This window comes from Hyperolius riggenbachi, chromosome 11 (genome assembly GCF_040937935.1).
Source record: "Hyperolius riggenbachi isolate aHypRig1 chromosome 11, aHypRig1.pri, whole genome shotgun sequence".
Lineage (NCBI taxonomy): Eukaryota > Metazoa > Chordata > Amphibia > Anura > Hyperoliidae > Hyperolius > Hyperolius riggenbachi.
The window spans coordinates 33,964,981-33,992,553 of NC_090656.1; the positions used below are offsets into that span (position 1 = coordinate 33,964,981).

Genomic DNA, 27,573 nt, shown 5'->3' on the forward strand with positions numbered 1-27,573 from the left:
AGGATAAGATATCTGACAATGAAGCTAAAATAAAAACATCCCAGCAGCCAGCAGAGATGAACAATGGGATAAATGGGTAGGAGGTGCCAAAAGGCATAAAATAAATTAAAAACTGTTTAAAAAGGGTGGTAAGTGTTGAGTTACCTCTTCAATGAAACCAGCCACTATTACTGGAAAGGGTTTTATTAGCAAAACAATGACAACACGTTGCACAGCCCACAACCAGTCTTGCTCTCCACATCCCCGTGATCACGAGCTGTTTTTCCTGATCAGGAGCTTGGATTCTGAATTCGTGATTGCCTCTCGATCGCGTATTCAGTTCCGAATGCACCTGTGATAGTGGTCCAAATCCGGCTCATGATCACGGATTTAGCTCTGATCACGGGCTGTGATTGTTACCCGAAACCCGCCAACTTTAGTGGTTAATAGCAAAGCCCCCTTACAGGCTAGAAACACCAAATTTGCAGGATATGTTAAGTAGAACAGTGGGAACAAGGGGAAACAATATTTAAAAAAGCGACAATGAGGCGCTGCTGTCTTGCTTGATGTGCTTGGCTGATACTAACTGATACTAACAAGCTTGATCATGTTTCCATCCAAATGAGAAGCTACAACTAAACATAAGGCAGATGTTCTATGGATATCTGGGCATAACCCACTCAGTGATCACTGCAACTGAACTTTTATGGCTGTATGTGTATTTGGTTGGATGGATGAGGGTGTAGGGTCGGCCGACCATTTCGTGGGTGCACACTTTTTATGAAAAAATTATTTTAAGGTTTCTAATAAAAATTTGTATTTTTAAAATATACTTAATCATGTTGGTCATTTGGAGTGTACTCTCTCCTCTATCTACCCTAACATATTTTGTCACTGTCTAATTTTGGAGGAGACACCCCAAATTATATTGATTGTTATTGAGCATCAGCTGTTTCCCCATTAGGGTATATACCCGATTTGCTAGGGTTAAAGTTAAACTGGATTGATATTCCTGGGGACAGCCGTTGAGTCAATTTAGTGGAGTGGTGTTGTGGCTGCGATGCTACGTTGGGACGCTCTGGTCTCGCAGGTTGAGAGGGACTGTCTGAGGACGCAGGACGCCAGAAATGGTGAGTAGCTTATCAATAGTGGTTTTCGCAAATTAACTAAACTGTATGAGAAGAAATCAAGAGTTTGGTGGAATATTAGATACAATAAATTGTATCTAAGTGAACATTTTTCACCCCTGTGGCTTAGATTCCAGGTTTTCCCCCATAGGAAGAACATCAGTGAGGATTTTAAAAAAAGATGGGAAGAAAATTTTGAAACTTCTGCTGAAACTTGCCTTACGCTCAGGGGCGTAGGGCCTGTGGTCGCAACGGTCGCCTCGGCGACCGGGCCCGGCTCCTGAAGAGGCGGGGGAGGGGCCCGGGGGGCCCATGTCCGTTTGGACTCGGAGATCCCTGCGTGCGTTATTGGGAGGGGGGAGCTGCAGCCGTGGGGAGGGCAGCCCGACCTCTCCCCGGGCCCCCCCCCTCAGATGCAGAGTGCGCGGCGCACGGAAGCGCTGTAGGCAGAACTCACCTGCCTGCGTTCCAAGCGCCGCTGGTCTCCTCCCGCTCTGCATAGATCTGCTGTTACACACTGCTTCCGGCTAAACAGGAAGCAGTGTGTAACAACATCTATACAGAGCGGGAGGAGACCAGCGGCGCAGGGACGGAGGTGAGTTCCGCCTACAGCGCTTCCGTGCGCTGCGCACTCTGCATCTGAGGGGGAGAGGAAGGGAGGGAGAGGGCAGCTAGCGACCTACCTACCTACCTAACCTACCCTGGGGGGCCAGCTACCTACCTAACCTATCCTGGGGGGCCAGCTACCTACCTAACCTATCCTGGGGGGCCAGCTACTTACCTAACCTATCCTGGGGGGCCAGCTACCTACCTAACCTATCCTGGGGGGCCAGCTACCTACCTAACCTATCCTGGGGGGCCAGCTACCTACCTAACCTATCCTGGGGGGCCAGCTACCTACCTAACCTATCCTGGGGGGCAGCTACCTACCTAACCTATCCTGGGGGGCCAGCTACCTACCTAACCTATCCTGGGGGGCCAGCTACCTACCTAACCTATCCTGGGGGGCCAGCTACCTACCTAACCTATCCTGGGGGGCCAGCTACCTACCTAACCTATCCTGGGGGGCAGCTACCTACCTAACCTATCCTGGGGGGCAGCTACCTACCTAACCTATCCTGGGGGGCCAGCTACCTACCTAACCTATCCTGGGGGGCCAGCTACCTACCTAACGTATCCTGGGGGGCCAGCTACTTACCTAACCTATCCTGGGGGGCCAGCTACCTACCTAACCTATCCTGGGGGGCAGCTACCTACCTAACCTATCCTGGGGGGCAGCTACCTACCTAACCTATCCTGGGGGGCCAGCTACCTACCTAACCTATCCTGGGGGGCCAGCTACCTACCTAACCTATCCTGGGGGGCCAGCTACCTACCTAACCTATCCTGGGGGGCCAGCTACCTACCTAACCTATCCTGGTGGGCCAGCTACCTACCTAACCTATCCTGGGGGGCCAGCTACCTACCTAACCTATCCTGGGGGGCAGCTACCTACCTAAGCTATCCTGGGGGGGCAGCTACCTAACCTATCCTGGGGGGGCAGCTACCTAACCTATCCTGGGGGGGCAGCTACCTACTTAACCTATCCTGGGGGGCCAGCTACCTACCTAACCTATCCTGGGGGGCCAGCTACCTACCTAACCTATCCTGGGGGGCCAGCTACCTACCTAACCTATCCTGGGGGGGCAGCTACCTACCTAACCTATCCTGGGGGGCCAGCTACCTACCTAACCTATCCTGGGGGGCCAGCTACCTACCTAACCTATCCTGGGGGGCCAGCTACCTACCTAACCTATCCTGGGGGGCCAGCTACCTACCTAACCTATCCTGGTGGGCCAGCTACCTACCTAACCTATCCTGGGGGGCCAGCTACCTACCTAACCTATCCTGGGGGGCAGCTACCTACCTAAGCTATCCTGGGGGGGCAGCTACCTAACCTATCCTGGGGGGGCAGCTACCTAACCTATCCTGGGGGGGCAGCTACCTACTTAACCTATCCTGGGGGGCCAGCTACCTACCTAACCTATCCTGGGGGGCCAGCTACCTACCTAACCTATCCTGGGGGGCCAGCTACCTACCTAACCTATCCGGGGGGGCAGCTACCTACTCTAACCTATCCTGGGGGAAAGCTACCTAATCTATCCTGGGGGGCAGCTACCTAACCTATCCTGGGGGGCACCTACCTCATCTAACCTATACTGGGGGGCAGCTACCTAATCTAACCTATACTGGGGGGCACCTACCTATCTAACCTGGGGGCACTTAATTGTCTAACCTGTATTCGGGGCAGGGGCACCTAGCTAGCCTATACAGGTGGCAACTATACTGGCTACCTATATTGGAGGCACCTACCTAACTAACCTATACTGGGGGCACCTACCTATCTAACCTATGCTGGGGGCAACTATTCTGGCTACCTATATTAGAGGCACCCACCTAGCTAACCTGTACTGGCGGCGCCTGCCTATCTAACCTATACTGGGGGCAACTATACTGGCTACCTATGCTGGAGGCACCTACCTGGCTAACCTATACCGGGGGCAACTATACTGGCGTACCTATGCCTGGCTACCTATACTGGGGGGACCTATAGCTGGCTATAGGGATTCGGATATGTGTGTGCGTCGGGTGTTGCCGGGGGAGGGGGGGCTGTTGTTGCCGTGGGGGGGGGGGGGGCCCACATCCAGATTCCGCATCGGGGCCCAGAGGTTTGTAGCTACGCCACTGCTTACGCTCATGAATGAGCTAGACGGCATTGACCTAGATTCAGTAGAGAGTGAAATTGTGCGTGTCACGGAGTCTTTGAAAGACTTGAATACAGACCCTCTATATAAGAAAAGTAACGCTGAATTGGAAAGCCATATAAGTAAGTTCAATAAAGATTTAGTGGTTGCTCGAGACCAAAAGGTACAGAGGGATAAGACAGCATATAAAATTGGCACAGCTTATAGATGGGGGATAAAACGGCCGGTACCCGGTAGACCAAGACCACAGGGTAAAAAAGACCCAGTCCGTGTGCCCGCGACCGATGAATCTGATTCCTCTGTTAGCGGAGTGAGCAGGGCAGGATCACAAAGTTCAGATTCCACTAGAACCAGCATAGACCGGTATTACACGCGGTCTAGATCTAAAGAGAGAAAAGAGAAAAAGAAGGAGAACAAACAGAGAGTGAGGAAAGAACATAGTCAATCATGTACTTCACCAGAGGAGGAAGAGTCAACGGGCTCGGGGAACATTCGAGGGGCGGGTCATGGACATGGGGGGTCTGCATCCTCCTCTGCCATTCCTTTTTTAGGACAGAGCCGCCTGGGGATATAAACAAGGACACCAAGATTGATACTGTTTCAGCCGGAGAGATGAACCAACTTCAGGTAATTAATTTGACTAACACACGGTTGCCCGATTCTGTGGCAACACTTCTGTCTAGGGGGCTCGGATTTTGTCCGACCCACAATATGGCCAGATTTGAGGTTATTACTGATTTTCAGATCTTCGGCAGAAAAATTCTATTACAATCATTATTTGGTGATAAAAGTAGAGATCGGGAGATCTTTTCCCCGGGTGAGCTCTGGACGGAGGAGGATCTTAGAGCCCTCAAGATTTTGGAAGATTTGGAGTCTAATCCAGGTAGTTATGAGATACCGGATGTGGGGTTGGTGGGGGGGACAATACATGCCCCCCCCCCACATATCAACCACATCTCCGTGACGTTGGTTTGAGGAATAGGTCGGTCAAATTCCCTCCCTTTTCACTTAATCCTAGCCTAAAAACATTTATGAAGGTGGTAGAGGATGAGCTCTCACAGATTAAGCTAGATAATTCCCACGATACCAACTTGGATGAACAGGAGACGCTGGCACTGAATTTATTGAGAGAACAGAAGGAATGGGTGATAAAACCCTCCGATAAGAGGGGCAATATAGTCATCATGACCAGCACAGATTACCGAGATATGTGTATGGACCTGCTGGGGAACCAGCAGTGTTATAGGAGGGTATCCATGTCGAGGGCCACCAGATGCCGGGCCGACCTGGCAGCCATAATTGATGATGCGGTTTCTCGCAATATAATCAACGAAGAGACGAGTCAATTTCTTAAGGTAGTAAATCCCATCACACCTACGTTTTATTCCTTACCGAAGGTGCACAAATGTTTGGATAAGCCCCCTGGGCGCCCGATTGTTTCGGGGAGGGGATCTCTCACGGAGAAAATTAGCATCTATTTAGATAAGCACCTACAGCCGCATGTGCAGAGCTTACCTTCATATGTTAGGGATACGTTGCATCTATTGCAAATTTTGAATGGCTTACAGGTCCCGACTGGCACAAGTCTGGTGGCCCTCGATGTGGAGGCCCTTTATTTAAGTATCCCCCATGACAGGGGGGTAATGGCTGTGGGCACGTTTCTGGGTGAACTGAGTATCAGGCATGCAGCCCATAATGGATTTTTGTTATCTTTGCTGGAATTTTTACTTTGTAATAACATTTTTGTCTTTGAGGAAACCCACTACCTCCAGGTGCAGGGCGCAGCGATGGGTACCACATGTGCCCCGTCGTATGCGAACCTGTACCTGGGGGAGTGGGAACGGGAGATTTTTTCTGATGAGTCTATGTCGATGTACCTGTGCCACATTGTGGCGTGGCACAGGTACATCGACGACATCTTGCTGTTCTGGACTGGTGGGCGTAAATTGCTCACAGATTTTGTAGCTCGCTTGAACACAAATGAACGCAATTTGCGATTTACGTTTCAGGTGGATGACGCGGTGGTCCCGTTTCTCGACCTAAAAATTTCCTTAAGCCTTGATGGCTATATTTCTACTACCCTTTACAGAAAAGATACGGCCACCAATTCATTATTGAGAGCGGATAGCTTCCATCCCTCACATACTGTCAGGGGGATTCCCACTGGTCAGTACCTGAGGATGCGTAGAAACTGCTCAGAGATGGCCACCTTTGAAAAGGAGGCCAGAGATTTGCGTAATAGGTTTAGAGAGAGGGGCTACCGGGATGTCCACCTTAGACGTGCATATCAGCGTGCGATGCATACTGATCGTGAGGCCTTAATAGGGGTACAACATCACCCCGCACGTGCACAGAATGATGTGCGTTTCTGTACAAGATTTTGTGTCCAGCATGGTCTGATCATTGATGTCCTTAGACGTCATTGGTACATTTTACGTAATGATCCTAAATTGAGTGCCATTGTCCCTGAGTCTCCGAATGTCTCCTTTAGGAGAGCCCCGTCGTTAAGAGATCTACTGGTCAATAGTCATTTCCCAGGTACGGGTGGTACCCCCAAACACTGTAAGGTCACTGGGACCTACAGATGTGGCGGCTGCACAATCTGCCGGTTTATGCAGGTGGGACGGGTGGTTGAGCTACCGAACGGTAGGACCTGGACCCTTGCTCACTTCGTTAACTGCAACACCATTCTGGTGATTTATCTCTTGGTCTGCCCGTGTGGAGCTTTCTTCGTGGGCAAGACCAAAAGGAATTGAGAAGACGTATTAATGAACATATAACTAAAATAAAGAGCAAGGATCCAGAGGTTCCGTCACCGGTGGCCCGCCACTTTAAAAACGTCCATGGGGGGAACTACAATGGCTTGAGAGTCATTGGGTTGGACCGTATTCATACTAACATTCGAGGTGGAAATTTTGATAGGCTAGCCCTCCAACGTGAGGCACGCTGGATTTATGAATTAAAAGCCACTATCCCCCCGGGTCTTAATGACTCCCAGAGTTATGCCCCCTTCTTGCCACTTTAGACTGCTCGCTTTTCTGGTGTCATGTATCCTCTGGCACACCTACTGTTGGGGTGTTGCCTTGTGACATGCGCCTTTTGGCCTGTGGGACCATGAGTCATGGTCCTTGCTTGGCGTTATAGTCCGGCTACACATCATGTGGCCTTTCTAATTTTCGATATAACTAAGACCTGGGATTGTTTACCCATTTGAGGAGGCAGGGACTTTATTTGCCCTTAGCCTTCCTCTATATATGAAGTTTTCATATTTCTTTTGATTTTGGTTTTTGATTTGCTGGCCATATATCCACAATATATTTAGCTAAAGATAGTTTCTGAACATGATGCGGCCATTTTTGCTCTTCTGCCCTCCCCTCCCGTCCCTGGTTACAGCTTGCGTTCCAGTGATGTGGAGGGAGGAGGTGGTGAGCGTTGCTGATGACTGGCCGGAGTTTAGCATATATAGGAAGTGTGTGCATGGTGACGTGAGCTTGCTGACACGCCCCCTCGAGAAAGCCGGAAGTGAGCCGGCGAAACATGTCGGGTACACACGGCGTGCGGGTGTGACCCACGTGGAGCGTGCCTACCCTCCACTACTCTCCATTCACCTGCCTGACTGCCGGACTGCTGTTCATTGGGTCTGCCCTGCATTGCCTCTTTGCTCTGCTCCGCGACCTTGCTAGGACGGAACTCTGTGTGTCTCCGTGAGTGTTTCCGCGAGACCTAGATGCTGCCTGGGGATTACAAATGCAAAATGCCTAATTCCATCTTGCCTGGCAGATGAACTGCACTATGTCTTCATGGGACATTCACCATCTTGCAAACTTCATGGAGCTGGTAGAGTATACGGAATGAGCTGGCAATCAATGTGTTTGATACACTGTACGCCATTTGTGTTGTTTCCATAGTTTATGACTTTTGAACTGGCTCCTGCATTTCGCAATGAGGCGCTGCTGTCTTTGCGTGATGTGCTTGGCTGATACTAACTGATACTAACAAGCTTGATCATGTTTCCATCCAAATGAGAAGCTACAACTAAACATAAGGCAGATGTTCTATGGATATCTGGGCATAACCCACTCAGTGATCACTGCAACTGAACTTTTTTGGCTGTATGTGTATGTGGTTGGATGGATGAGGGTGTAGGGTCGGCCGACCATTTCGTGGGTGCACACTTTTATGAAAAAATTATTTTATTACGGTTTCTAATAAAAATTTGTATTTTTATAATATACTTAATCATGTTGGTCATTTGGAGTGTACTCTCTCCTCTATCTACCCTAACATATTTTGTCAATATTTAAAAAAGACCTTATAGTTTTTGAGAAAATAGATTTTAAAGTTTTAAAGGGAAAAAAGTATACATTTAAATGCGGTATATGACAGTTAAAGCGGATCCGAGATGAAAAACTAAGTATAACAAGTAACTTGTCTATATATCTTATCTAAAGTTTAGATCATTTACACAGCAAATCTAGCTGCAAACAGCTTCAGTGGAATATGATTATTTCTTCCTGTGATACAATGACAGTAGCCATGTTGTTTGTAAACATTACACAGAGGCAGGCTTATCTGCATCTTGAGCAAAAAAACCTAATCCCCCCTCCTCCTCCCTCCTCCCCTCTGCCTCTGAAATCTCTGGCTAGTAATACTTCCCCCTCCTCCTGCCCAGGCTGGGCTCCCATGAGCCCTTGCTACTGTCTGAAAGTGCCTTGGCTCTCTGAAAACCTGTGGGCATGGCTTGTTTAGTCTATAGGGAATTAGAGTATTAAAACAAAAACAAAAAAGTATTTGGCTTGAGGAATGCCCTATAAACAATAGGAAAGTGTAACGATTGGTGTAACACAGAGAGGGTCTGATTACCGGTGATCTGCAGTATCACCGAGAATACAGATATATACCCGATTATTGATGATCTGCAGTATCACCGATAATCAGATATATCTCTAACCTCTGGACACCTGAGTGATAAGAGTGTTTTGGTGCAACAGTAATACTTTGAGGAGAGCACCCAAGAGAAGGGTGTTAAGCAGTGGGAGATATTGCTTGAGATCAGGTTTCTTCCACAGGTCTGAAGCTCCCCAAGGGACGGAGCTAGGCTGAGAGTGGGAAGGACAGAACGTGAGTGACACCAATGAGGAAGTGTCACTGACAGATCTGCGAACTATCTCTTAACAGGAGAGAGAGTTCTCGAGGTCGGACAGGCCAGGTCTTTAACACACGGACAGATAAAGTACAGAGACAGTATACAGGGACAGAATCCTAAGACCAGCAGAGTTTGGCAACAGAGTATCAGAATGACTAAGGTACAGAATCAGAAATCAGAAGAATGGTCAGGAAAGCAGAAGGTCATAACAGAAAATCAACAATACCTAGACTTGAGTGTGAGCTCCTAGATTCTCAACACTCCTGGAACTAGACTAGACAATAATAATGATACAGATGGTACAGAATTCCTAGACTAAGGTGTGAGTTCCTTGGCCATCAACACCTTGGAAACTGGTCTAGATAATAACACAGATAATAATACAATTCCTAGGCTAAGGTGTGAGCTCCGTGATCATCAACACCTACGAAACTGTCTAATAAACACAGATACTGACAAGGTCTGAGTGCTACCACGTAGTGATCGCAACGCCAGACACCAGAGAAATGACCAGCACCCAGTATATATACACCAGCGCTCTCTAGCGCCTCCCCTAAGTGCTGGACCAATGGAAGTTGCTGAAATTGTCAGCTGACCGCCTTGGTCAGCTGACTCCCTTCTGACTGTCATAAAGGCCCTGCCTCTCTGCGCGCACGCGCGTCCTCCTGAACCAGTGTGGACTATTAGTCCCAGCCACACCAGACATGTGTTGCAATGTTCCTGCTGTGTGTCCGTGCGTGTGGCGTTTTCTCCGCATTCAGCATTACTGACAAGAGTAGGCCTATGCGTGCTACCTGCCGCGTCGGACACGGAATCCGCCGCTCCGACTGCGCGCTAGCTGCCATGTTGAACGCGGAATCAGCCGCCTTACTTTGAGTACTAGCGGCGGCTTTTCCGCGTTTCCTCACAGAAAGGAACACAATTATGCAATGTGTAAAAGTTAATCTTGGATCCACTTTAATGTATTTGCCGCATTTACATGTATACTTTTTTTTCCTTTGAAGCTTCCTTTGAAACTTTAAAATCTATTTTCTCAAAAACTATAAGGTCTTTTTGAGAAAAAAACTTCCCTCTTGTTCCCACTGTTCTTAAAATGGATCTGAGATGAAAAGTAACTATAACAAATAACTTGTCTATATATCTTATCTAAAGTTAAAATCTAGCTGCATACAGCTTTAAAAGTTTATGAATATTTATTGCTGTGATACAACGAGGGCAGCCATGTTCTGTTTGTCACATTGTCACTGGCCTGAGAGCTGGAGATGCCATCAGCTTGACTGTGTGTGAATTCAGTCCCCTCTCCTTCTCCCCCCTCCTCCCCCTGCCTCTAAAATCAATGGCTAGTAACCTTCTCCTTGTGCCCAGACTGAGCTCCCATAAGCCCCTGCTACCTAAGACTGAGTGCCAAGGCTCTCTGAAAAGCTGTGGGCGAGGCTTGTTTAATTTATAGAAAATTAGAGTATTAAAACAAAACAAAAAAAGTATTTGGCTTGAGGTCGGAATGCCCTATAAACTATATGAAATGATTCAATGAGTAAAAGTTTATCTCGGATCCACTTTAACATATCTGGCAAATTTGGTGTTTCTAGCATGGAAGGGGGCTTTGCTATTAACTGCTAAAGTCAGTGGGTTTTGGCGGGTTTCTAATCACAATACTTTTTCCATTTGAAACTTTAAAATCGATATCCTCAAAAGCAAAGTTCTTTTTGAATTTTTTTTTTACGTTGTAGCCATTTCTGACCTTTATAATCCATGCAATGTTGGTGATTGTTGCATGTATGGGGGCTTTTGCTATTAACATTAAAGTCAAATCTGTGATCAAGGCCATGATCACGGATTCTACATGCAATCACGACTAGAATCTGAGACGAATTCGGAATTCCGTTTCAAATCCGGATCACGATCACGGCGTATCCGGATTTCGATACTACCGTGGCCGGATTTACTCTAATTCGTGATCGGGGGTATCTGAGCAACACTGCCCACAACTGCTTCCTCAGGTCAGTCAAACAATGTGCCAAATAGCAAGGGCAGTCAGGTATGAGCGCCTCATTATATTTATGTAGCACTGACAACTTCTGCAGTACTTTTATAATGAAAACAGGATTCCCATTTAAAGGGAATGTCCAAGCAAAATAAAAAAATGAGTTTCACTTACCTGGAGCTTCTACTAGCCCCATGCAGCCATCCTGTGCCCTCCTAGTCACTCACTGCTGCTCCAGTCCCCCGCTAGCAGCTTGCTGACCTCGGAGGTCGGCGGGACGCATTGCATACATTTTTACGCATTCCCGCTAGTGCAGGAACATTAACCCATACATTTTTACGCATGACTGGTCCAATGCGTAAAAATTTACGCATTGGACCAGTAACGCGTAAAAATGTATGTGTTAATGTTCCTGCACTAGCGGGAATGCGTAAAAATGTATGCAATGTGTCCCGCCGACCTCCGAGGTCGGCAAGCTGCTAGCGGGGGACTGGAGCAGTAGTTAGTGACTACGAGGGCACAGGATGGCTGCATGGGGCTTGTAGAAGCCCCAGGTAAGTGAAACTCATTTTTTTATTTTGCTTGAACCTTCCCTTTAAAGCAAATGTGTAGCAAGGAAAAGAAAAAGTCAGATACTTACCTATGGAGAGGGAAGGCTCTGGATCCTATAGAGGTCCCCGTCCAAGTCCCCTCTAGGTGTTCTTGTTCCAGAGCTGTCCCTTTTAAATTGAAAGGGTTTGGGCACACTTGTTTCCCTGAGTGCTCCCGAAGATGGGCGGCTTCGTACTACGCATGGGTGAGAGCGCAAGAGTGGGCGCTCAGGAATGCACAGTACGGAGCCGCCCGTCTCCAGGTGTCCTCTGGGATGAGTGTTTCCGAAGCCTTATGATTCCCCCCCCCCAACCCCCCATGGGTCAAATTAAAAATGGGGGACAGCGCTGGAACGAGACCAGGCATCAGGAAAGGCTCTATAGGATGCAGAGTCCTTCCTCTCCATAGGTAAGTATCTGATTTTTTTTCTCGCTTCAGTTTTAGTAATAATTTCCATCCAGACTAAACCCGCTACATCTTCTTAAAGTCTAAGAAGTGGCCTCAGTTTCTCACGTGAACCTTTTTCAATTCCAGCTTCATAACATGACGATTACCAATCATTTTTTTTCAGAAGTTTCCCTCCTCCATGATGAGTCGGACAAAAACGCCTGCGATCTGGAAGCAATTATTATCTTGGCCACTAGAGGTCAAAACGGAGCAGCGAGAATTGAATCCTCATAAATCTGACACTCGCCAAAGGTGAAACTCTCTCTGGTCACATGGCACATTAAAATGTAAGTAAAGATTAGAGGAAGAATATTAAACCAGTAATAGCATGACAGAAGATCTCTGAACGCTGTACGGTTATGATTCAATTGAAGAGGAAATTGATACGGCAAATAGAGTTAAAGCAACCAGCAGGAACATTAATATCACCTGTGAGATGAAGCCACAGTCGCTCATCTCCCATCAGCTAATGCCTTCAAGAGATCTTTGCGGCTGAATTACGGACATAGAGACGGTATTAGCTGCGATTGGAAAAGCGTTTATATCATTATGGAAGTTCATTCTGGTCATTAAGATGTCATGAAGATGCAGTAATTATTTTCCCTGTCGAAATACCTTCTTATGTTTTTCATCTTTTCAATGATGGACAGAAAATCAATATTGTAACGCTTTCTGGACCAGAGAAGGTGCTGAAATGCTTCTTTCCTAAAAGCAGTTACAATACAGCCAATCATTTTTGTCAGAATGTCACCCTGGTTGGTCGGCGATGTGGAGGTCATACCTCTGGCTTGTAGATGGCCCTGTTATGCATGTTTGAGGCATAAGGTTATCTAGACTGTTGTGGATTGTTGGTACTTATCTTCTGTCTGGCTGGAGATACGGAAAAAAACACCTGCTTCATGTAGAGAGCTGCTTAAGCCTGTAAATAAACCTAGTTTTAGTTACCCTGCTTCCATGACTACTGAACACAACAGGTGGTATTACAGGCTTCCTCTGGGTGGAAAAAGATATTGTAGTATTGGATGGTGTGGGAAGAATAGGAACTTGTTGTGGCCTTTATTGTTTTTTAAGCTGGCCATACACTGGCCCGATTTGCCACCGTTTCGACAGCAGATTCGATCACTAGGATCGAATCTGCTGCCAATCATTCGCGCTACACGCCGAATTTCGATCCTTTTTGTCCGATCCCGTCGATCGCTCCGTGCGGAAAATTAGCGTCGATCGCCCGCGGGTAGGGAGCGCGTCGCTAGCGGCGTTCGAGTACCCGACGACCGACGCAATAGAGCCGCATACATTATCTGCTCCGCCGGCACGACTACCCCCGGTCACCGCTGCTCCGTGTCTGCGCTGGTCTCTGGCATGCTTCAGTTCCTCCTGCCCGGCAGGAAGTTTAAACAGTAGAGGGCGCTCTACTGTTTAAACTTCCTGCCGGGCAGGAAGAAGTAAAGCATGCCGGGGCCGGAGACCAGAGCAGAGACGGAGCAGCGGTGACCTGGGGACTGGAGTCGCACCGGCGGAGCAGGTAATGTATGCGGGCAGGGGGAGCGGCGGCAGCACCACCACCACAACAGATTGTGATCGGTTTCAGGCTGAAATCGGTTCACAATCTGTTTGCAGTAAAGGTAGCCATACGATCCCTCTCTGATCAGATTCGATCAGATAGGGATCTGTCAGTTGGTCGAATCTGATGGCAAATCGACCAGTGTATGACTACCACAGACACACACTCCCTATCTATTATCTCATTGGACATTAATCACTCCAAGCTGTTTCCCTGTCTGATATAACATCTAGCCCAGTATTGGGGTTTGTTTTCTCACATCCTCACAATCATCACACCCGCTGCACCCTGAGACCCCACTTACCTTCACAGGTTCCACTCATATCCTAAACTCCTTTTCACTGGATATACATACCACAGTGGCCACCCCCACATTCCTGACACTACCAGCAACGTGTCTGTACAGTACTCTGTCTAGTATACTAACCATTACCAGTTTTTTTCTGTTCAAATATATTCATAAATGTGTTTTTTTTAAATGAATACATGTATTTTACTACATTGCTTGCAATGTATTTGTGTTTATATCTTTTTGTTTATTGTAAAATGATATAGTATACTGTATATGGAATATATATTGCCACACAGAGAATGGCTAAACTGCATTCTTATGGACTATGGACTAATATGGCAGCTACTATGGAATACAATTGCTGTTGATGTACCATGGTTGCTTTTGAAAACTATATGTTCTTTCTGAGTGATATAATATATATTACCAGTATGTATTATTACCAGTATTTTATATGTTATGGTATGAACCGCATAAGGACAATGTTACCTAAGTCATATTTTAGTGTGCTCTTAGAACATATTTTTTATATGTTTCTGTTGTAGGCAATTTGTTATTGACTTGAGGAAGCGGGCCAGTACCTGTGAAACGAGTTGTCTTATTTGTGCATCATTAAAAACTTTCACTTATACGGTTTGTCCGTTTATGGAGGTAAGACGGAATTACTCCTACACTTTATGATCTAAGATAATTATATTCTGGGTGCCTCCAACAAGTTTTCTTAGTTGTAGTCCAACCCTTCGGGGTAGTATATGGTACACCTTGTGTCCAAATACCTAAGGAGAGCGACCGACCAGCACCTGCCAAGCGCATCGTGGTTGCAGGAGTGCAACCCACCCTGTGAGTATATCTTACTATCCTACTCATACCAATTTTACCTAACGATGCTGCACCATTGGGCTCCTGGTCTCTCTCATTGCAGAGCCTTGGCAGTTGGTGTCTCAACCACCAGGAATCATCACATTGTCCCATCAGGATGATTTACTCTCACTTCCTATATCTTAATAAATCAGAGAGGAAAGAGATCCCAGACACAGCACCACTCGATTTCATTTGGAAAAATATTTACATGCAATCTTTTTTTCATATGATCAGTCAAAATTTAGACAATAAACACTCGTGATGTTTCAACAAGGTTAAAACAATTAAAAAGGTATGGTACCCCATAAAACTCCATGCCAAAATCTGCCTTGTGCAATATCCTTATGTACAATGCTGCCCATAATTATTCATACCCCTGGCAAATTTTGACTTAAAGTTACTTTTATTCAACCAGCAAGTATTTTTGTTTGACGGAAAATGACATAGGTGTCTCCTAAAAGATAATAAGACGATGTACAAGAGGCATAATTGTAGAAAAATAACATTTCTCAGTTCTTATTTACATTTGAGCAAAAAGTGTCCAGTCCAAAATGATTCATACACTTCCCAAACTGTCACAGTCTGGGGGAAACTCCAAAGTTCTATACCATTCCAAATAGTCCAAGGTGTTCTAAAGCATCCTTATTATCCTGATTAATTGGGAACAGCTGTTTTAATCAACTCAACAGGTGAAAAACAGCAGCTCTCTGCAGTTGGGTTGTGGACAGTCATGGCTAAGACAAAGGAGCTCAGTGAGGACCTGCGGCTGCACATTGTGGCTGCTCACAAGTCAGGAAAGGGCTACAAACCCATGTCTAAGTGTTTTTAAGTTCCAGTGGCTACAGTGCAAAGTATTATTGAGAAATACAATATGTTTCGCACTGTGAAAAATATCAGAGGATGTGGTCGGAAGCCAAACACCTGTGCTGGCCAGGAGGATAGTGAGAGAGGTGAAAATGAATGCAAGCATCATCACCAAGGCCATCCTGGTGAATCTGGGCTGTGCTGGTGGAAATGTCTCAAGGCAGACAATCCAACGGACACTGCACACTTCTGGGTTCCATGGATGCAGATCTAGGAGGACGCCACTTCTGCAGATAAGGCACACAAAAGCTCACTTGGCCTTTGCAAATGCTCATCTGGACAAAGAAGAAGACTTCTGGTCTTCTGTGTTATATTCAGATGAAACAAAAACTGAATTGTTTGGTCACAATGATGTTTTCTTCATTTGGTGTATCCCCACTGTCAAACATGGTGGTGGTAACCTAATTTGGGGGTGTTTTTCAGCCAATGGACCAGGGAACCTAATCACAGTAAAAGGCACCATGAAAAAAGCAATCTGTGAGGATTCTCAACGACAACATCAAGCAGTCTGCAGAGAAACTTGGCCTTGGGCACCAAGTGGATATTTCAGCATGATAATGACCCAAAACACACAGCAAAAGTTTTGGAGTGACCAAACCAGAGTCCTGACTTGAATCCAATTAATAATCTGTGGAGGGAGCTAAAGATCAGGGTGATGGCAAGAAAACCCTCCAACCTGAAAGATTTGGAGCTCATTGCTAATGATGAATTGGGAAAAATACCTGTGGAGACATGCAAAAAGCTGGTCTGCAATTACAGGAAGCGTTTGATTGCTGTAATAGCCATTAACCACTTCAGCCCTCAGTCGTGTTTTACTTTATGTATCAGAGCAATTTTCACCTTCCATTCATTTGCCTAAAAACTTTATCACAACTTATCACAATGAACTGATCTATATCTTGTTTTTTCCATCACCAATTAGGCTTTCCTTGGGTGGTACATTTGCTAAGAGCTACTTTACTGTAAATGCATTTTAACAGGAAGAATAAGAAAAAAAAAACAGAAAAAAATCATTATTTTATTTATCTGTTTTTGGCCATTACAGTTTTAAAATAATACATGCTTCCATAATTAAAACCCACATATTGTATTTACCTAATAGTTCTGGGTATTACACCGTTTAAATTATGTCCCTATCACAATGTATGGCGACAATATTTTATTTGGTATTAAAAGCGCATTTTTTTCTGTTTTGCATCCATCACTATTTACAAGCTTATAATAAAAAAAAAAAAATAGAAATATTTCATCTTTACATGGATATTTAAAAAGTTTAGACCCTTAGGTAAATATTTAATTTTTTTTTTATTGTAATGTCTTTTTTTTTGTTTTTTTATTAAACATTTTATTTGGGTATTTTTGGGAGGGTGGGATGTAATAGTAATTTTTTATGTAAATATGTGTTGATTTTTTTTTAACATGTAGATGTAGTTTTACTATTTGGCCTCAAGATGGCAACCATGAGTTTGTTTACATTAAGTCACTCTAAGCGTAACATGTACGCTTAGAGGGACGTAGGGGGGACGTAAGAGGCAGAAAGAGCGAGGCTTCCGATAGAAGCCGTAGCTTGTTCTGTCGGGGAAAGGGATCAATGATCGGGCACCATGTCCCGATTCATTGATCCCCGGGCTAACAAACCGCGGCCCGGGAGCGCGCGTACATGGACGCAATCGGCCGTGGGAGCGCACATGCGGCCATTTGGACGTATACTATACGTCCAAAAGGCCCAAATGGTTAAAGGCTTTTCTATTGATTATTGTGAAGGGTAGGAATAATTTTGAACTGAACAACTTTTTACCAAATGTAAATAAAAGCTGAGAAATGTATTTTTTTTCCCACAATAATGCCTCTTGTACATCGTCTTATTATCTTATTATCTTTTAGGAGACACCTAGGTCATTTCCTGTCAAAAAATTACTTGCTGGTTGAATAAAAGTAACTTTAAGTCAAAATTTGTTAGGGGTATGAATAATTATGGGCAGCACTGTATGTGTGTGTATGTGTGTGTGTGTGTATATATATATATATATATATATATATATATATATATATATATATATATATATATATATATATATATATATATATATATATATACCCATGAATATAAAGTGCATAGCGAAAAGGATGGCAGAATACTTAGCCCAGGAACGTGAAGAGCAAACCAGGCAATGCCATGTGCAGCAAGGAGAGACAGAGGACCCCCTCTAACAGTTGCACCGCTTTCCCAAGGAGAGGAGATGTAACCGAGGATACAGCCAACATTTATAATGGCCACGCCCAAATTTCGGTGCAGGGTGAAGCCAAAAGAAGGCCCACCCTGCGCCTGCTAACCGGGTTGGCGTTAATGCTATTGTCACCACTTGGGGAGGGGGGGGGGACTAGCATTAAACCCTTTTCACACATGCAGTATTATGAGGCACTGTTCTGATGTTGCTGGCTGTTAATAGCTGCATTTGAGTGCCACGGGGTACAATGACTACATCTGGGGACTTAAAGGACAACTGAAGCGAGTGATATATGGAGGTTTGCCTTATTTATTTCCTTCTAAGCAATACCAGTTGCCTGGCTGTCCTGCTGATCCTCTGCCTCTAATACTTTTAGCCATACACCCTGAACAAGCATGCAGCAGATCAGGTGTTTCTGACAATATTGTCAAATTGGACAAGATTAGCTGCATGCTTGTTTCTGGTGTTATGCAGACACTGTGAGTCACTTCTGAACCTGTGAGTCACATGGTACCCACACAGATAGGATGCACATCATATGACAGGTCTGACTGAGATCCCCAACACAACTATGGCCTCGATTCATAAAACATTACCGCATGCAGCAAACAGGTTGACTTTACTGAGCACTTAGGAAAACGTCAATTCATAAAGGATGTTACCGTATGAAAAACTAAAAGTTACCGAGAAGTGAGGTGAGGTAAATTACCGACTTTTGCGGTAAATACCTCAAGTAATGTCAGTAAATGTCAATTCATAAAGACTAGATCATGCGGTAACAACCCAAAAAATTACCGGCTCCTCTGGGCTAGCGAAATGACAGCGGTAACTGTGGGAGGCCAGTGTGACTCACACAAGCAGAGGGGGATAAGCTATGACTGACAGGAGCAGAGCCAATAGAAACAGCTCCTGTCTCCTTCAGGTCCTACTGATGGGATGCTGATAGGAAGGGCAGGCTTCTCAGGCGGAACAAATGTTTCTACCCCCCAGCAGTGAGCAGAGAGAAGGGAACAAAATAAGTTTCCCTTGGAGTCCTTTGGCAGTGTTTAACCTCTTCATTCCTGTTTGAAGATAAGGAGCTAGTATAGGGAAATCATCTAAGTAGGGCATGTGTAATGTCTCCTAGAAGTTAATTTAAGCTGTGGCAATTAAATAAAATGTTAAGAAAGACTAATAGACAGATTCAGAGCAGATTCAGGTTAGATAACCATACACAGGTCATACTTACCTCCTCAATCTCTTTCGCCTCTCCTGCCCCCCATTTGTCCACTGTGATCGATGGATTTCTCCGTCCTCCATTTTAAAAATGGCCATAACCCCATAACAGCTTCCTGGTTGGTCAGCACACTGTTAAGCTGTAATATCACCCACTTGAGTCATAGGGAAACATGGACATTACCTTGCACATTCAGTTTTAACCGACAGCTGCTGAAATATAACTGACAGCAACTGGTATATTTCAGTTCTGACAAAATATTGTCAGGACTGGAAGGGATCACTGCAAGAAGAAAATGGTGAGCTTCTGAGAGGAACTGACGGTGAGTTTAGTATGTAATATTCATTTGCAGCTACATCGTGTGTTTATTTTAAATTATTTTACTCGCTCCAGATTCCCTTTAAGCAGAGGCAGTAAAACAAAACATGCACATCTAAAGGGAAGTTGGGATGCCTCTTATATTGTAATGCTGTCTCTGCACAGAGAACAGCAATGTAACAACAGGCAGCTACTCTTCTGATGTTACCGACAGTTTATTTCGGTAAATCACCGCACTCCTATCTCAACTGTGAAAATTGTTATGAATTAGCACACAAAAGTCTAAAATACTGAATGCGGTATTTTCCCGACCAGTTTTTTTTTTTTTTACTGCACAATCATTTATGAACTGACCCCATTGTCTCGGTTATAACTTTTAACATATACTATCTGCTGCCATTATCATGTGACACCTCTGGGCGGAGTTACAGGAAAGGAGGGGGGCTTAATGGGCACCAGTCTGTCAGTCTGTGAGTAGCTGAGGATCTATATTCTGTTGCAGCACATATATTTAATTTTAATATTGCAAAAACTAAAAAATGTTTGCAGCATCAATGATTTTAATAATAACTGAATTAAAACATTACAATGAAAAATGCTTTGACCAATCAGTATGTTTTTGGGAAACCCACATAAACATGAGCGGGAAATTCAAACTCCAAGCTGAGAGCACTAAGCTGGGATTTAAACTCAGGACTCCAGACAAGAGTTCTACCAACGAATATCGGAGGACAAAAATTATTATTATTCAAATGACCACTTCAATGAAACGTAATAATATCCTCCATTAAATCTCCTTTAAAATGATTTTCTTCAACCTGAGAATTACGAGGGCAGTAATATCATCCGGCAAATATCACTTCTTTTTTAAAGTTATCTAATTAAAGTTTTTCTTTATTAATCACTTGTGGGACTGGAAGTGTCTGCGTTATTCAGATCTCATAAGAGACAGCTACCACTTAAGAGCCTAAATTGAATTGAAATTGATATCCAAACTCCGGGGACATCCAACAGACTCCAAATATGAAATTTCCACAAAAGATTCCAGGAGCGCAAATTCAATTTAAACCACGGCAAAGAGGCGTCACGGGCCGCGGAATTATCAGACGTCGCCACGATCTTCACGCCGGGCCTGATATTAAACTCGATACTAAGAATGTCCCTCCATCTAGCAAGAACAAAGGAAAAACTTGTAATTTCTTCTTTACTACATTATAAAGATTTACAAAATACAGAAATCAAGAAAAGTTTATCAACTGTAAGGAAAGAAAAATAAATCTTTCATTCTTGACCATTTGTACTTTTGCATGCCAGATGTTTGTCATTCACTGCTTCTTTTAGCCGTTGCATAGGCATGTTCATATCTTCACATATGCTGTCTATCCATCTTAGCTTCTGCCTTCCTTTTCTTCTTTTGCCCTCAATTTTGCCAAGCATCAAGGATTTCTCCAAAGAATCTGTCCTACTCATTATGTGACCAAAGTATTTGAGTTTTAATAGTGGTATCAACCCTTCTACAAACACTTATTTCTTGAAAGGATACATCTGGGAATTTAAAAAAATAAAAGTTTCACTCACTTCGGGCTCCTTCCAGCCGTTAGAAGTCTGTTAGGCCCCACGACGCAGTTCTGCTCTGATCCAGGCCTCTACCCTCTGTAAGATGATGACCCTCGGCTGGTTCGGGAACTCCTGGGCATGCTCAGGCTGAAAGAAGCCCAGGTGAGTGAAACTTTTATTTTTCAGATTCACGGATGTATCCTTTAAAGGACTTACAAGCCCAAATAGGTATAAAAAGAGAAGTACCTTAATCACTTTTAAATGCACGGAGGACGCCATCCGTGCCCTCGGTGCAGTTCCGCCGGGTTCCCGGCAGTGTGATAGCCCCCCGTGCTGCTCCCGACCTCACGGACGGGTTTGGCTCTTCTTCCTCTCCTAAGATGGCCGCCGGGGCTGCGCAGTCCGCATACACGTTAGTGCGGCTGCGCAGCTCTAGGGCCCTCCCCCCGATCCACGCACAGTAGTGTGGATCGGGGGGGAGGGCCCTAGAGCTGCGCAGCCGCACTAATGTGTATGCGGACTGCGCAGCCGCGGCCAGCTTCGGCGGCCATCTTAGGAGAGGAAGAGGAGCCCGACCCGTCCATGGGGTCGGGAGCGGCACGGGGGGCTATCACACTGCGGGGACCCGGCGTAACTGTACGGAAGGCGCGGATGGCGTCCTCCGTGCATTTTAAAGTGATCAAGGTACTTCTCTTTTTTTACCTATTTGGGCTCGTAAGTCCTTTAAGTATTGATTGGTTAGATCTTTTGGCAGTCCAGGTAACTCTCAGTAGCTTTCCCCAAACCCATCATTGAAAAGCATCAATTTTCTAGGCATGACCTTATTTATAGGCCAACTTTCACAGTCATTTGTTACTGCTGGGATGGCAGTAAAATAATTATGTATAAATTATTTAGTCAGTGTTTGACCATTGTAAAAAAGGAATACATTTCTCATGTAAAAGGGGGTATCAGCTACTGATTGGGATGACATTCAATTCTTGGTCACAGTTTTTCAGCAGTTGTGATTGTAAAGTATGTCCTTCTATTGACATGAACAGCCCATCATTGAGCAAATTCCCCACATACCACACCACAACACTGTATAATAACCCCCTTTCTGCTCACTATACAATATACTCACATGCCAGCCCAAGCCAAGCCATTACCTATGGATCAGTGATCTCTGTATCATGTTTGGCCAGGTCCAGAGCAGAGCATGATGGGAATGGATCAGGGATCTCTGTGCAGTGCTGTGTATCATGTTTGGCAGGGTCCAGAGCAGAGCATGATGGGAATGGATCAGTGATCACTGTACAGCACTGTGGATTATTTTGGGCCTGGTCTAGAGCAGAGCATGATGGGAATGGATCAGAGATCTCTGTACATCGCTGTGTATTAAATTTAAAGAGAAACTCTGACCAAAAAATGAACTTTATCCCAATCAGTAGCTGATACCTCCTTTTACATGAGAAATCTATTCCTTTTCACAAACAGACCATCAGGGGGCGCTGTATGGCTGATATTGTGGTGTAACCCCTCCCACAAAGAAATTCTGAGTACGTACTCTTGGCAGTTTCCTGTCTGTGTACCCTGTTGCATTGTGGGAAATAGCTGTTTACAGCTGTTTCCAACTGCCAAAACAGCAAGCAGCAGCTACATCGCTTGCCAGCAGTAAAAATGTCACCATGTGATAAATGTCAGAATGTAAATCAGAAAGAAAAGAGGGGCGCTCTAAGTCCACTTTAATAAAATTTTATATCCTAACTACTTCCCTGTCCATATATCTTCACTCTTGTGAAGTTTATAACTCGGTGACACACGCTTTCCAGCACCAGAAGCTCTGTATAGAGCTGCCTAGCGTCGTCTGGCTATTGATCCACCACTTCCTGGAGCGAGTGACGTCACTTCCACCCCGCGCTAGAGCTCAGTCCCCGGCTCGGCTAAGAGGGACAAGGCGAATCCGGGCTGTGTACGCTGTGCCAGCCCCATCGTAAACAGGTGAGACCTGTCCTATTGATGCATAGTATAGTGGTGCAGTGGACTTAGAGCGCCCCTCTTTTCTTTCTATCTCCACTACAGTGTTTTCAACGGGAGCAGCCGAGTTCAGACTGCGGGGGCCTGATCGCTATTTAGGGGCACACACTAGCTCCATATTTCCTTAGAATGTAAATCAGGGATTTAAAAGATTTCACAATAGGCAAACACTGACTAAATCATTTATACATAATTTTGTAAAAATGAGGCACTTTTTTTATTACATTATTTTCACTGGAGTTCCTCTTTAACATAGTCTAGAGCAGAGCATGATGGGAATGGGTCAGTGATCTCTGTACAGTGCTGTGTATAATGTTTGGGCAAGTGATATGGAATACTGGCTATGTGCCAATTGTTGTGCATGTCTGTTGGGGTTTTGGAAATGGTATATGTGAATGGGCCCATAGACAAGCAAGAATCTGTTCCCATATTCATTCCCTCTTAGGGCCTATCTCCAGTAGCTGCAGATTGTAGCCATTTTGCACATACGCTTTCAGATGCTGTATTGCAGTCTATTGAAATCAATAGACTGCATGCAAATCACATGTGACCCAACCCCCCCCCCCTCCCCCCCCCCAAAAAAAATGCTGCCAGCTGCAGTTCTTTGCAGATTGCCTCCGAATCCCAATAACCATACATGGCTGCAGCTTTGCAGGAACATGGGTGCCACATCCCATTTGGAAATGGACGCGACGTCCACTGGTAATAGGTCCTAAAACATGCTATTGGCTAGGATGTTATTCTGGATTCTTGAGTCCTTGATCCAGATCCGGCATAGGTGGTGTGACTGCAGTGGCTGCATAAGTGTCCCAAAGTGTACCCTCCAGACAGTGCACCTCCAGCACGGTACCATAGTGGTTAGTGCCCTCGGCTTACAGCGCTGGGTCCCTAGTTCAAAGCCCAGCCAGGGCACTATCTGCACAGAGTTTGTATGTTCTCCCCGTATCTGTGTGGGTTTCCTCTGGGCCCTCCGGTTTCCCCCCACATCCTGAAAAACATAAAGATAAGTTAATTGGCTTCCCTCTAACTTTGCCCTAGACCAGGGGTCTCAAACTCGCGGCCCACGGGCCATTTGCGGCCCTTGATACAATATTTTGTGGCCCTCGCCTGCAAAAGCTTCCTTATAGTTCGCTTCAGTGCTCCCAAGTAATCCACCGCATCCCCGCCACTAAACGAGGGCTGCAGAGCCTCCAAATCTCCTTTCAGCTTCAGCTCTGCCCCTCCTGACGTCAATCGCTGCATGGATCGCCGCCTCTCCCCGCCCCTCTCTGTGAAGGAAGAGTGAGAGGCGGCGATGCGCCGCGATTGACGTCAGGAGGGGCAGAGCTGAAGCTGAAAGCTCTGCCCCTTCCAGGAAATGCCGGCGGATTGCCCCTTGGGCAATTTGGGGGCTCTGCAGCCCTTGTTTTGTGGTGAGGACCCGGCGGATTACTTGTAATGGGAGCACTGAAGCGAACTATAAGGTAAAATAGTTCGCTTCAGTGTGAATTTGATTTTGAAATAAAAATCAATGCAAGTGGGGGGGAGGGGGGGTGCTGCTGATTGTGAAATCCCTTATGCGGCCCAGCCTCATCCTGACTTTGCCTCCTGCGGCCCCCAGGTAAATTGAGTTTGAGACCCCTGCCCTAGACTATGATACATACACTACATGATATAGACATATGCAGGGCCGGATTTGTACTTCTTACCGCCCAAGGCCAACTATTACCAGCCGCCCCAACCGTATCCTACCACCTCTCTCCACACACATCCATCAAAAAAATTTTGGGCTGATGGTGTCCACTCTTGGGGCTAGTGCAGAGGTCTCCATGGCAACATGAAGTGAGTCAATCATGTCACACGGGGGAACTGGTCAATCAAGCGATCTACAGGTGATGGGCGCGGTAGGAGCCTTCCACCATACACACACAGTCAAAAGTGGCTCACAATTGGACATTGGGTGGGGTCAGCAACACGTAAAAGTGAGTCCTGTACCCACTGCTGTCTCCAGGGTAACAGCGCTTGCCAATCAATAATTAAGAAATGGGTACTGTGAGAGGCTGCCTTCTGTATTCTGTACTATTTGCTGGTGCTGCCCCTGGTCCTTTCATCCCCCACACCAAGTGTGTGAGACCCGGCCTTCTGTAACTGCCTGGAGCTGCTGCTATGTCATTGGACAAGGTCTGGCTTTTTGCTAGTCACACACTGTTCACAAACGTTTGGTTAACGGACTACAGCTGCCTGTAGCACAGCACAGGCAGATGCCAGCTGGTATTAATAGTGCAGTTATCCTGACCACTTTCATTTGTTTGGACACTTGCAAATAATGCCCTGCAAATAATGCCCACTGTCTGCAGGCCGCCCCTTGTTTATCTGGTGCCCTAGGCCATGGCCTATGTGGCCTTGCCAGAAATCCGGCCATGGACATATGACTATGGTAGGGATTAGATTGTGAGCCCCTCTGGGGGATGGTTAAGTGACAAGACATTAGACAATATATACTCTGCACAGCGCTGTGGAAGATGTTGGCGCTATATAAATACTAAATAATAATAACCAGAAACTATTACATTTTGTGTTCTTTGTTTTCTTTGGCTTAAGAAAACATCACATTTCTACCTGAGCAAGGAAAATGCTCCAATTCCTATTTTTACAGATTAGTAACAAGTACACTAAACAATGACAGCAATGTTGACTTCCTGTACATTATAGCTCTCTTCTTACTGCTACAAACAAAACTGCCGTAACAATAGCATAATAACAAAGACTACATAGAATGTTTTTCGGGCTGTCAAGGACGGGACGGATGCAAGAAAGAAGAAAATAAGACCGATAATAAAAGAAATAGAAAAAGACAGAATGTTCTTCTGCTCCTCTGTGCCTCCCCGTCTAATACTCATAATAATCTCCAAATAGGCAGGTGAAGTTTTCTTCTCTCCTCAGATAATCTATACTGCCATATACTACGACAGGCCATCATATCAGCTCGGTGCAATCTCTTTCATCTCACAAATATGAGGAATTTGATTAAATCACTTCCAAACAGTCGTGTGTTTGGAACATTTTCCAGCGTCTCGGTATCAAGCTTTTGGCTGCATGGAGTGGGTGACTATCCAGTAATGTTGTTATTGAGTTACACACTGTATGGTACCGGATTATATAAAAGTGAATGAAGATAAAGGTTCCACATCTACAAGTTCCCTTTAAAGTGAATCTTAAAGTGGTCTGAAAGTCAGCATTTCTACTTTGCTCTAAAAGATTCCTTACAGCTTTCAAGCCACTATCCCAGATTTTTTCTTTTTTAGCAGAACATCACTGAAATGGTTAAACACAGCACTTTGTCCTGCTATTCAGCTTCAAATCCGCATCCAAACTGGAGATAACAGTATCGTTGTTTACATTCCAATGTTGATACATTTGAATGTAACACGTAAAAGACACTTTCTGAGAAACTGTCTCTGCTTCAGGCACACACACAGTTCAGAAAAACTTATTAGAAGATTTTAATACATAATAAAAAGCAGTTGGAATAAAATGCAATGGCAGATTTCAGGGCAAGAAAAGCTACACTTTGGAAACTTGTAATTTGTAGACAGACAATATTACTTATGCACAAAAGCAAATATGATAACTGTATGAATAATACAAAGCAGAAAAACACATTTTTATTGAATGTTATGTCTGAGTTTCAGACCACTGTAAGTGAAAAAAATTGTGCCCATTTACTTACCTGGGGCTTCTTCCAGCCCTCGAAGTCCTCCTGCTCCCTCGCTGTGATTCAGCGCTCAGCTGTTCCTCCGCAGTCCCCATCCGTAATCCAGCTTACTGATGAATTGTCTGGCCACTACACATGCGCGGCATTGGGCACACGTGTCCTCTATGATGCCCCTGCGCCCAGGAGCATTCTGCGCATGTGCAGTACCATAGTTTTTGCTTTTTTTGCAGAGCGCTCTCAGTGGCAGAAGCGTTTTGGAGGAGGCACGCAGTATTGGGCCGCGCATCCAGTGTTGGAGGAATGGCACAGTACGGGATAACGCCAAAGGACCTGGAAGACTTCAGTGGGCTGGAAGAAACACCAGGTAAGTAAATGAACACTTTTTTTTTCACTTAAAGAGGAACTTCAGCCTAAACAAACATACTGTCATTAAGTTACATTAGTTATTTTAATTAAAATAGATAGGTAATATCATCTCTTACCCACCCTGTTTTAAAAGAACAGGCAAATGTTTGATTTCATGAGGGCAGCCATCTTTTTGGTTGAAAGGAGGTGACAGGGAGCATGAGACACAGTTCCAACTGTCCTGTGTGCTGATCATGCCTCCCAGTTGCTAGGCAACGTGAATAACAACATAGGAAATCCCATCATGCTTTGCACAGCATCAGGGAAAAAAGCCCGGGCAGTTTTCTTTGATGGGTGGAGCTTAGCTAAAAATGCAGCTAAAAATGATGCTTTGGTAAGAAAAACAAAGTTTTGATGCTGTGAAACTGTTAAAGAAACACTAAGCCTTTTCAGTTCTGTTGAGTAGATTTTTAGTATCTTAGGGAATACAAAATCGGGACACCAAGAGGCCAATATAGTGTAGTATGTACTGGAAATAATGAAATATGTAAAGCAAGTAAAAAATACTCACAAAGCAAGATCACCTCAAAGGTAACCACTGTC

General features: G+C 45.1%; 1 long non-coding RNA gene across 2 annotated transcripts in view; it reads left to right on the forward strand.

The window, feature by feature from the left end:
• Positions 1 to 27,573, forward strand: part of LOC137538151 (uncharacterized) — a 72,627-nt gene that overhangs the window by 18,796 nt on the left and 26,258 nt on the right. For both annotated transcript variants that reach the window (XR_011024692.1, XR_011024693.1), the window contains exons 2-4: positions 12,143 to 12,305; positions 14,417 to 14,522; positions 26,856 to 26,989. This is a non-coding gene — a long non-coding RNA (uncharacterized lncRNA). The remainder of the gene's footprint in view (positions 1 to 12,142; positions 12,306 to 14,416; positions 14,523 to 26,855; positions 26,990 to 27,573) is intronic.